Genomic DNA, 13,078 nt, shown 5'->3' on the forward strand with positions numbered 1-13,078 from the left:
AATATGAAAATACACTATTTTTATCCAATTGAAATGTTTGTGAATGAATATTTTCTTTCACACTGCACAATGGATCCTGATTATCTGCTTTCCTTATGGTTACAAAGTCACTTTTATCAATGAAAACACATATGAAAGTGTATCTAAAAGGCTGCCCTATTCAAGGGCTTTTTACACATTCTCCTGTCTAGAGGCTAAGCCCTTTCCCTTTCAAAAGCAGAATCCTTTTACAGAATAATGCAAGGATACAAAGATGATAATTAGTTTCAAAACTTTAAAAAATATCAGGTGCACATTTTCCAACATTTTTTCAAGTCCAAAATTATGGTCAGCTTTTCCTTATTAATAATTAGATTCTACTTGAGACTTCCCTTATAGTTTTATGCCTAATTCAGTACAGGACTAAAAAAACATGGAAAGACTAAATTGGAAAGGGTATTTGGTAAGGGTTAGTGGTCAGCTTGTCAGAGATAGGGTGCACTTCTGTATCTCTGAAATGTTCTGAAAGCATGAAAAGACAGATCTTGGTCCTCCGGTTGAGAGGAAATATTAAGAAGCTCAGAAAATAATTTCTTGTCAGTGTTAGGTAAGATGCAGAGATGTTTCTAGGGTCATGCAGACTCAAGGAATGAAAGTCAGTACATGTTGATATGAGGCAGGCAAAAAAAGGACATGGACTCTTCTAGCAGACAACAGCCAGATCTAGCATTTTTTTCTTTATTTTTCTGTTTCTGAATGATAGTTTATTTCTGAGTGACCCCTCCCGAATTATAAGTGACACCCATTTCAAGTTATGCTGTAAGTTTAATTTTCTTAAGTCATCATAGTTTAAGAAGTTCTTCACTGTCTTAAGTTTTTCACGCACAGAAGCAATTCTATTTTATATGTGCATAAATTACACAACATGTGAATATTCACAGGATAGTGCCTAAGTTGGTAGAAGGCTTCCTACGACACCTTGGATATCTCTCCACAGATCAAGCATGTGTTTCATTACAGAAAAAACTACTAAATTTAGAAGCCATAGTCAGAGTATTTTTCTGGAACAACCTACATTTTATAAAACAAAAACAAAGTATTGTACTTTTCATACTTGACTCATTATCTGCACTCAGTCTGGTTACGAAAACTGTGAAAGACTAAGCTTTTCTGTTGTTACGATTAACTCGAACATACATATATATTACACAATTATTTACTGGAAAAAGCTTATGGAGACAGAGCAGATAAACATATTTTGGAGAAATAAAGTATTCAAGACACAACCAACATCCCAGTAAAACACAGCTCTTCACAATAAATTGATCTTTACACAAATTCAGCTCAAGTGCCAAAAGCAATATCCACCTTTGCTTTACCTCTAACATATTTCTGTATCCCATGATGAAGCCATAATTCCTTTTTGGCATGAACTTAAAATCTCTACTTAATACACCAGGAGGAAGTTCTGCAAAACCTACTCCCACACCTGACATTTAGGCTACAATTTAAATGTAAATCTATTCCCACTTCTCTAGATTGTGCGTAAGCAAGGAATTATTTAATCTCCTCTCACATTCATTGCTTTCCTGAGCCTACCTCACTCCAACTCTTACATTACACACAAAATCTTCTTATGTCATATTCATAATACACCAAATAATAATCACAATTCAAAACATCTGTTTATGCAGCAGCTGATCCATACCATAGACTTATACCTATTTACCTCCCCATAAATGTCTAGGACTCTCCCTAGACTTGGAGATAATTGTGATCCCAAAGTGCTATCACAGGTATTATCTGCAGTCCTGAAGGAGTCTGTTCCTTTAGATACTCACTTTGCAGATCACAACTCCTGTCTAAAGCAGTGTTGGAGGAGGGCATGGTTGGTTATTTTGTATTCTCTTTTACATCTTTGGAGGCAGCTGCTAACTGATTTGCCTAACAGAAATTTCCATACAGCTTCCAATTACAGAGAATTATGCAGGAAGAACAAGCAGATGAGAACCTCTACAGACACATAAGAACAGACAGACATTCACAAGCCCTGGTCCTCATGAGGAACTTCTAAGACCTCGATATCTGTTGGAGGGAAAATACAGCAGGGCATAGGTAAACCAGGAAGTCCCTGGAATACACTGATGATAATTTCCATGTCCAAGTGATAGAGGAGCCAACAAGGAGAGATACTAGACTGGACCTTGTTCTCAGCAACAAGGAAGGGCTGGTGGGGTATGTGAAGCCCAAATGCAGCCTTGCCTGCAGTGACCATTTACCCACGGAGTTCAAGGTCCTTAGGGCAGCAAGGAGGGCACACAGTAAGATCACTACCCTTGACCTCAGGAAAGCAGATGTTGGCCTCTGCAGTGATCTGCTTAGTAGGCTACCATAATTTTCTTCTCCTGGAGAGAAGAGGGGCCTAAGAAAGCCAGTTGATATTCAGGGACCAGCTCCTCCATGCATCCTGAAAACAGAAAGCCAGGCAAAAACTCTGGGAGGCCTGGACAGATGAACAAGAAGATTCTGGAAAATCTCAGACACAAAAAGGAAGGACACAGAGGATGGAAGCAAGGACAGGTAGCCTGGGAGGCGTACAGAGAGATTATCTGAGAAGCCAGGGATCCTCAAATCTAGACACAGACATCAAAGGCAAGAAGAAAAGATTCTACAGATATAACCATGGTAAAAGGAAGACCAGGGGAAATGTGGGCCTCTCCAGAGGAAAATGGGAGACCTGGTTATCCAGGATTTGGATAAGACTGTAGTACTCAAAGACTTTTTCTTCAGTCCCCACTGGTGGGTACTCTGTGTCATGACCCATCAGTAGGGAAGTTGATGTTTTTTACAAATTCTCATCAGGCTGCTCAAAGACAGCAGTCCATGTGATAGAGAACTCTTATGCTTTTAGTCTATAGTCATCTTAACTCTGGCAAGTAGTCCACTATTTAGTCTCAAAAGTGTTGGTTAACAACCCCTTAAATTTTAGCTTCCAATTCCTTCCAATTCCAATACAGAATAAGAGGTAGAATATGATAAGTGCTTTGCCCAGGCAAAGCACAGTAGGGGAGAAATAAGGATGTAAAAGAGAAAAAGAAGAAAGAAGTTCACTAGTCTGTAGTTCCATGTTGATTCTGCTGCACAGATAGTCGAGATCTGGTATAACAAGACAAAAAGAGGAAAAATGGGGGCAGGCAGGACCAAATTTTCATAGTTAGCCTGGTGCGTGCCTCTTACGTAAACTAAATTTTTTGTGCCAGTTCATTCACTCATGAGCATCCAGACCTCTAGAAGATGAGTCAGGATGGGCATCTCTAGGTAGAAAGGGAAGCTGACTTAGAACAGACCTCCACAGGATCTTTCTTCCAATAACAACTTTTCCTTCACAACAGTTAGAATGTCTGAGATAAAACATGCACCTGGTCCTCACATCTAGCCACACCAAGCTACAGAAGGCAAAGGTAGGACAGGAAGAATTAAGAGAGAAGATCTGAATCAAGACCTCATCTAAGAGGTCTGGAGGTGCAGAAGTCCATGGGACTTGATAAGAAGCATTCATGAATCTTGACAGAACTGCCAGAGGAATTGGCTAAGCCACCATCCATCATATTCGTGAAGTACTGACTGGTACTTTTCTAGTCTGGTGAGGTTAGCACAGACTAGAAAAAGAGAAACATAAACCTCCATTTTTAAAAAGGGAACAAAAAGGACCAGGTAACTACAGGTCAGCCAGGCTCACTTCTGTGCCCAGCAAGATCAAGGTGCAGATCCTCCTGGAAATTATGCAAAGGCATATAGAAAATAAAGAGTGACAGTTAACATAGCTTCAGTAAGGACAAAACGTGCCTCACAAATTTGGCGGCTTTCCATGACAGGGTTACAGCATTGGTGGACAAAGGAAGAGTGACTGACCTTTGCAAAGCATTTGACATTGTTCCACACAACATCCTTGTCTCCAAAATGGAAAGACATGGATTTGAGAGATTGACCACTCAGTCAATAAGGAATTGGTTGGATGGTCAAGCACAAAGAGCTCAATGTGCAAGTGGAGACCATTGGTGAGTGGTGTCCTCAGGGCTTGGCACTGAGACCAGCACTGTTTAACAGGGACATGGACAGCAGGATCGAGGGCACCCTCAGCAAGTTTGCTGGTGACACCAGGCTGTGTGGGGCAGTCAACATGCTGGAGGGAAGGTATGCCATCCAGAGGGACCTGGACAGGCTGGAAAGGTGGGGTTGTGTGAATGTATTCAAGTTCAACAAGGCCAAGTGCAAAGCCAAGGCCAATACTTGTACCTGGGTCAGGGCAATTCCAAACACAAACACCGTCTGGGTGGAGAACAGACCTGAGCAGAAGGATTTGGGTGTATTGGGGAATTACAAGATACGTGACCAGCAGGTTGACAGAGGTGATTCTCCCTCTCTACTCCCCTTTCATGAGACCCCACTTGGACAACTGCATCCAGCTCTGGGGCCCCCAGCATAAGAAGGATGTGAACATGTTGGAGTGAGTCTACAGGAGGCCACAAAGGTGATCAGAGGGCTGGAGCACCTCTCCTATGAAGACAGGCTGAGACACTCGGAGTTGTTCAGCCTGGGGAAGAGAAGGCTCTGGGAAGATCTTACAGCAGCATTGAAGATTCCAAAGGGGCCCTACAAAAGAGCTGGAGAGGGGCTTTCTACAATGGCATATAATGACAGGACATAGTGGAACGGCTTTAAACTGACGGAGGATGGGTTAGATTAGGTACTAGGAAGAAATTATTTACTATGATGTTGGTAAGACACTGGAACAGGTTGCTGAGAGATGTTGAGAATACCCTGTCCTTGAAGGTGTTCAAAGCCAGGTAAGATGATGTTTTGAGCATTGGGATTAGATGATCTTTAAGGTCCCTTCCAATCCAAACCATTCTATGATTCTGAGATTCTAATATACAGCCAGATTAGCCCTGTTTGTGAATTCTGAAGACATTTCCATTCATGCTTTTTCGTCTGTTGTCATGTAAACACTTTTTTAGGAATAGGGGCATTTTATAAATTTTAACACTAATTTTATTTACATTCTTATCTATAATTTACCTAAGTTGTAATCTGGAAAGAATAACAAAATTTTTCAGGATGTATTAACTAAAATAAAGCACATTTAAGGTATGACATGTCCTGCCTAAATGGCAAGAAAATGCAAAAACTGGATAAGCTATACATCAAATTTTTTGTTGCTATTTCTTGTAGCATACACACCACCACCATCAAATGCAAGGGAATATATATTGGAACGGAGATTATCTCTAGCTTGAGAGCTCTCAAGGGTGTATGTAACTCTTTAAATCACAATGACTGAAAACATTAGACGCTCAGGTCCAAGCGCTTTGTTGTTTGAACAATTCTACAGAGTAGAAGTCCTGCTCATTAAATGAACAGCACCTTACAAAGAGTAACTATTAAGTTTTGGAGCATTCTGGTTAATACTTCTGTGATTCTTTCAAATGGTATTCACAATACTTCTGAAAACAGCATAATTTTCTTGGTCTGCGTCTTATAACAAAATGGGGAGATTTCAGGTGAAAAAAATGTTGCTACTAACAAAGTGAAATTATCTTCCCACTGGACAGCAGAATGTGAGCTACAAAGAAAGCCTTTGTTTCACCTCTAGTAGTAAAATACCTACTTAGAAAGCAGATGAGGCATTCCCTCACCCCTCAAAAGGATATTAGGACCTAAAGCAATGATGCTGCAAGTGTGCAATTAGTGCCTCAGCATCTTAAAGTAGATAAGAACCATAGGAAGAAGCCAGGGGCAAGTCCTGAGAAACATCCTTAGGAAATGTGGATGTCTCTATCTAGTACTCCCCAAGGTGCTAATAATACATTGTATTTAAAGAAAAATGACTTGCAAGACTGCAACTCTCCATCTGTTTTGGATATCCACCTGTGAAACTGGTGCGGGATGGGGGTTCATGTGAACAAGCTGAATGTGAAGCAGATGATATAAGAGCACAGGATGAATGTTTGGTGGGTGTGCTAAGTCAGCAGCTTCAGCTGGCAGCCCCATCTGCTGATACTGTCGCAACAGCTCACACCTCAGCCTCCGAGCAACACTGGCCCAGTGCTCCAGAGAGTCATAGCAGTTGGAGCAGAGCCAGTATCCTGTGACACGCTGCATGATGAGTGCAGCATTGCCAGAGCTGACTCATGGATCACTCATCTGTCTCTCTGCTGAAGTTGTTTCAGAGGAGGACAGGGAGATCTGACACCTGTAACTAACCTGCTCAGAGCTGCATGCCTTATACACCACATCCAAAGAAGTTTATCTGAAACTCTAACAATGGCTCGAATTGCTGGCTCCAGATAGTGGCAAAAGCCACACAAATGCTCACAAAATATAAAGATATTCAGAACCACCAGCATGTATGTATCAAAAACTTAAAAGAGTTCTGCAAACAACGTCTGCATGTGAACAAACCTGATTCAAGCACATTATTTAAGGAAGGTGTGAGAGGATGATCAAAGAATATTCTAATATCAGATAGCCAGAAAACACCCCAGTTAGGTAGAACAGAACCAGTTATAATCTTTTTAGAATATCAGCAGGACATGGGATGGGATGAAATGCAAAAAAACCCCGCCAAAATGGAAAAAAAACCCCAAACCTCTAATGAGAGACATGCCTGCCTTTTTCTCTCCTTTATGTACTTAAATATAGTTAATCAATTACAGTTATACTCACTTTGGTGTTTAAGTAATATAACATGGCCTTAATGCAACTGCGACTCTCAGACTTTTACAGCATCATGTTTAATAGCTCAAGAACTGAATATAAATTTTCTCACTCAGGAAAATGATTTTGAAGGTAATTTCGATTTCCTAGTCTGACCATGCACATGCAGCTGGCAATGCATGAGTTAGAAATCCTTAACAGCTTTTCATTGCTAGGATGGCCTTAGCAATGTCTTACTGGGGTTTTCTATCAAACGTTAATTCTTCAATGGTATCTTGAAAGAAATGAGGAAGTATGCATATCCTCACATAAAGAAGTATTTCATCTTTTCCCAACACTCTAAAACCCATTGTTAGTGTAATGTATTCCCATAGCAGAAGAAATAGTTTGCCAAGCCAAACAGGCTCATGATCACATTATTCATAAACCTGAAAGGAACATTCTGCCCAAGATCAAGATTCAGACCAGCACAAGGCTATTCCAGCTGCACAGATAGTTACAAGCTGTGCAAAATTTGCACATGGTAGCTGTCAGAGGACTTACACCAGCAGGAATGCACATGGGCAGACATTTCTGCAAGGGTTTACTTGGGCATTCTCTCTACAGACCAAGTTCTTTATGCAACAGTTTAGAAATAACAGAAGAACTGCTACTTCGTGTCTTGTTAAATCCTTTCCCCAAACTGCTATTATCATTACATTATTCGTTTATGCTCCACTGATGCCTTTCCAATTCCAAAACACTTTAGAAGATTAACACAAACTCTGCCCAAGGAAAAATCACTTTTCCCCAAAATATTTCAGAAGAAGCCCAAAAACAAATACTATCAAAAGATGGCAAAAATCAAGAAGGAAGAGTACAACTTTCCAAACAAATTACTTGCTCATTTGTAACTGAATAGAGATTAATACAAGTTTTGCAAAAAAATACGGGGATGTTCTGGCCACAGAAATGTCTTTGAAAACCACTGGGATAAAAAATGTATCCAACAGTGGTAAACCAGCTCTTTTCTATATTGGATCAGACCAAAGACACCACAGTATCTGCAGCACTGGTTAACTACTGAGAGAAACTCTTTGCCTTCATGTCTTTTTGCAGCACTAAACCGCATAAAGTTTGTAAGCTCTGCAATGCGTTTACTTCAGTAAACACATCTTAGGTCACTCGATCTGACTTGCTCTCATCACCATCAGGCAGCACTTCACACACTCCCCACGGCAAATTGGCCCAACCTGCTCCAAGAGCCATCTGGAGGCTGTTTTGTAAATTGCATGCCTGTTCGCGTGGCAGAACATCAAGGAATAAACAAGTCTTCATTTTTTTTGCTGGATTTCTTTCAAATCATTCGAAGTGCACTAACTCATGTCATAAATATTAATGTCAAAACAATCAAACTATTTAACAACAGTCTGTGAACACTTTAAACAACCAGTCTTTCTAACTATATAATTAGGTGTATGTGTAGGTGTATCAGAGATTTTGCTCTTCTGTGGCAGAAGGCAGGATTTCCATTAAGTCGTTATTGTTTAGAGGTTCTGTAAAATTACATTCTGATTTTCTCTATATAAGAACAGCAAACCTACACCTAAAAAAACCCCACACATCTTTCTGCCTATTTTCCTAGTCAAATTATCTGAAGTGATTCTGTCCATGGCCTACTGGGGGGGAAGATTCATTAATTTGTTTAAGGTTCTTTGTGTTAGTGGAGAGAAGCAGTTCTTAATGCAAAGATTCCCTGGTGACTGCTTCCCTTCTTCTTCATAAAAGAACAATCCCTATGCCCAAATAATACTCCAGCAATTCCAAGTCTTGTATGTAGGAAAACCATATTAGGAGAGTATTTAAGTACTGTTAACTTCTGGGGACATTTGGCTGCTAGACAATGAAGGATAGTGATCAAATTAGTCCTCTGCAGAAGAATGTCTCACAGGAGATAGCAATGCTGATATTCCCATTCTAGTTAACAGGGAAGCAAGCTGGAGTTCCATTCATCAAAACCAGGAAACTCTGGTCAGCGCAAGTTTTTCTTCAGTAACAGCAGTGAAAAGAAGAAACTTTAGCTTCGTAAAGATGCTGCAGAAACACGACCCTATTTCAGTTTTGTAGCAACTCAAAAGGCAGAGTTACCTTTCTGAAAGTTTCGTTCCATGCTGTGCAGTATCTTCTTGAATGGTGATGTTGCTTCATCTGTCATCCAAATAAGGCAACATTCCTTTCTGTAAGCATACTCTCACAACTGCCATGTACAGGACCATATTCTTGCTTCCTCTGCTGTTTTGGACCTGTGTTACATCGGCTACTGTCTTCCTTGGCATTCTCTCAGGGTCTTTCCTTCTTGTAGTTGCCTGCAATTTGTTCACTACTTAAAAATAGGACACTTCTTGGACTTCTCCTGAAGACCTTTTCAGGAAAAACAACCCTGTTATATTCAGTTTACAGGAAGCAGATACTGATTTGAAGTTATTTTCAGCAGTTAAATATATTTTTTTTTATACTTTCAGGATCTTGCCTTGAAAAGAGATCTCTGAGACAGCTCTGCATTCTAAATCACTCAAAACCAAACACATGCTGACCTGATCAACTACTTCACTGCAAACCCATAAAGGCAACTTACTCCTACTTATGTATCATCACAATCACAGCACACTATTGTGTCATTAGCAGCATAAATTTCAAGGAGCGTAAGTTCACAAATACCAGCAACAGTTCTATTCCAGTGGCTAACAAGAGAGTCCTAGAGATGTTTTTGATGATAAATCTTTCCAGAAACTTCAGAATCCCACAGTTATTTTGTAGGAAGTCTTGAGAGCTGTTTCTAGGAGGTTACTGAATTTCTGATCAGAGAGGCAACATCACTGCCTTGAAAAATCATTAATAGCTGTGGTCAGAACTTACTTTCATTCTTGAAGCAATGCTATTTCAGACACTCAAATTCCTTCATATTTTCTGCTGCATTTCTGAAGTTCACGCTCTAATGTGCTACTACATCTGCTTTGGAAATGTGTGAAGATAAGCCATATGAAAGAAATCTTAGTAGAAAATTTTAAAGGAAGACTATTTTTTAAATAGTCCAGAGAGGAATAATAAGTAAGTTGTTGCTTTAAGTTCATCTCCAGCTCAGAGGCTCCCTGGCTTCAAAGTCACACATCTTACCTGAAAGATAGGGGGAGGGATATTTATAACTGCCTTCCAACTCCTGTTACCTACACACTCACTGATATTGGGGATGGGTTTTTCTCACGTTTGGTACAGTGGTTGATTCAGCCTCTCTCCTTGATATGACCACACTTGCAGGAATGGATATCAGACTCTGTGCTCCCCAGTGTGCCATAAACACAGTCAGTAAGCACAGGGATGCTTTGCAAGAGAAGAGAGAGTATGGTGAGAAAGAGAAGGATAGAAACAAATAGGCCCTAACTTAGTTTGGCAATAGAGTGTGAACCAAAAAGAGTGGCGAGGCTGTTGGGAATACTGGTTTGGGACTGGTATGAGAAGACTGGGACAGTACATTTCTGTGCCCGACTGAGAAATACTTCCTTTGTTCTCAAGTCACAGATTCTCAAATTTTGTTGTACACAAAGTCAATGAAGACGAAGTTTTTGCTTTGATTGCATACTGACTTTCAGTTGCATTTTGCATTAAGATTCGATGGTGAATGAGTAATTTCAAAGGAAGGACACAGACAGAAGAAAATCTCTTTGATGAGCCAGTCAACATAGTGCCTCGACAGTCAAGTTATAGAAAATGAGATATTTCAGACAATGCTGCAAAATGTCTTTCCTTGTTTTTTAATTTCAAGACTACAAGAAAGTAGGATTCTACTTACCCTCTTGTTCAAAATTTACACAATTTGATGAGAAAGGTGAAACAAATCCTCATGAGGTACCCTTCATGAGAAAGTGTACCTCATTGCTGTATAAATGCATAAGGCACATAACCCTTCCCATTCTAGCATTACCCCACTGAAAAATACAGCTATTTAAAAAGTAAGTCTCTGGCTGTTTTGATCACCTTTTTTCAGAGGAAACAATGTAAACTGAAAAAACAGAACAGATAATAATGTTCCTGGGAGATTTTCAAATACAGCATTACAGGAATTGTAATATGCAAGTTGGACATGATAATTTGTTCTGACCAGGAAATTCCATACATATAACGACTCTCACAATGTCTTCCTCTGCAAGAAGTCTATTCTTGGGCACACACATTTGGATTGATGAGCCTTCTCTATCTTATAATAAACTGCCAAAACACTTGAAAATATTGTCCATCAAAGACAAGGACAAAGCCGTATTTTTTTCTTCTACTCAGTATACTACATAAATCTTCCAGAGCTGGAGTTCATTTGCCCATAGTAGACCTCATGGTGCCGTGCTTTGTACTGGTAGAAAGGTATTGATGACACACCAGTGGTTTGCATACTTAACCTCCTAAGGTGGTAAAATGGCAAAAGCTTACTTAGCATTCACAGATGGATCTTTGTGTTTGCAGTGGAAAACCTGCTGAGCAAAATTTAGTCCCTTCATTTTCTAAGTCACTGCAGTAATCACCACGAAGTACTAAATTCTAAAAACATCTCCAACCGGACTGTGAAGGTGTGATGCTTCATATAATGTTTCTATTGTCATGGGATGATGAGGAAACCACTATGAATTATAATTTTTCTTATTTTACAATTAAGGAGTAATCAAAAATGTATTATCCACACTAATAGGAGGCTTTTTGAGGAAAAAATAGCCTTGTCTCCTTGTGCTTCATTCAGAGATAAGTGTTCTTCTGAATAATTTTAATTTTAAAGTTTAGTTTTATTGATTGCGTGTAGAACAGTTGCACTTTTCAGAATTATGCTCTATGGCTGACATTATCATAGAACTTAAAGGGCTAAATTATTTTCCACTGCTCAAGTACCATGCTTTTTTAAGGTTCCCAGTAAAACTATTTATTAAAAGAAATCTAGTTCATAACTATAGGTTCAGAAAAGGAAAACATTTAATGACATTCAAAACCTGGATTACACATACATCTTTATTGGAAGAAAGTGCTCAATCATGTAATTTATCAGCCAAGGGAGAAGAGTTGTCAGTACTGTTGGTGATGCAATTGGGAATTTCACAAATATATTCAATGCCTGCAATTCTGCCCTACAGGTAGTCGTTCCACAATGACATATTTTGTATCAAAAGTAGCCATGGTTTGATATTTATCTGTATGATCAATCAATGCTCCCCACACAATTACCATAATAAACCTTGTTCTAGAAAATGGTATCTAGAAAAAACAGCACATATGCACTTGTTTTCCCAACATATATAGAAAGACTATTATGAACACCAACAAGAGAAAGTCATATTTCATAATGAAGATTACATTAGAAGCCTGGATTTCACTCATGTGATGTATTACTTTTTAGTGCAAAGGAAAATTTAGGGTATTTCAAAGAACACAATAACAGTGTGGTACTCATTCTAAAATATATGTTAAATGCCTTAAGTTATCATTACCCTTTGTATCTCTTGGCTTACACTCATCTGACCTTTATCCTTCTAGAAACAAGCACCTAAAGGCAAAGACCAAGTCCATGTCTCTTGTGGCAGACCTTAAAGAAAAGACTAAAATTAGTAATTAGATATAGTGAAATATTAACTATCCCTTGAGGTATCTGCATGGTCTATAGTTTCACTGCCCAAGACTACACAGATTCAGTGATCTCAGCATTAAAGTAGTATTAAAATATTAGTCTAAAGACAGTCAAATGTTGCCACACATCAGAACATAACTAGAGGCAAACATCAGCAAGATTTGTTTTCTATCTGCCAAGATAACATAGCAATAAAAAAAATCCTGTCATTGAGGCAAAAACAGATCATTAGCTACCAGATAGTTGTTGGTTTAGTCTTTATTACAACTCTCTTTCCAAAATTGGCTAAAAAGTGTTCACAAGCACAGTCTCACTGATAAAAATTCTGAGAGATCTGGTAGTATGCCATTCACACATGTTTTCCTTGTTCTTGAACCCATTCATAATTACATTTTTATCACTTTAAAACATAAATATTCATGACAGGCACAGCAGGCCCATCCATACTCTAGTCCATTCACTCACTATACTGAGTTACAGTCTTTAAAGACAAACCAGAAATTTCTCTGCTACTGATCTGATACAGTGAGCTAAAGAAACCTGTTAGGAAATTCCCAAGTTCTCTTCACCATTTTGGGATATATTTTCTGTTTGCCCAGTCTCTTCACAGTATGACCTTGTGTATTAGGATAAGGCACACTACAGCTCTTTATGCTTTTGAGAGAACAAGTTTTCATATGCCTACTAGCATGGAAAAATTACTTCATGTCACAATCACAGTGGCAAATGACATGCCGAAACAAA

Source organism: Chamaea fasciata, unplaced genomic scaffold, assembly GCF_029207755.1.
Source record: "Chamaea fasciata isolate MVZ Bird 193981 ecotype frontalis unplaced genomic scaffold, bChaFas1.0.hap1 SCAF_4, whole genome shotgun sequence".
Lineage (NCBI taxonomy): Eukaryota > Metazoa > Chordata > Aves > Passeriformes > Sylviidae > Chamaea > Chamaea fasciata.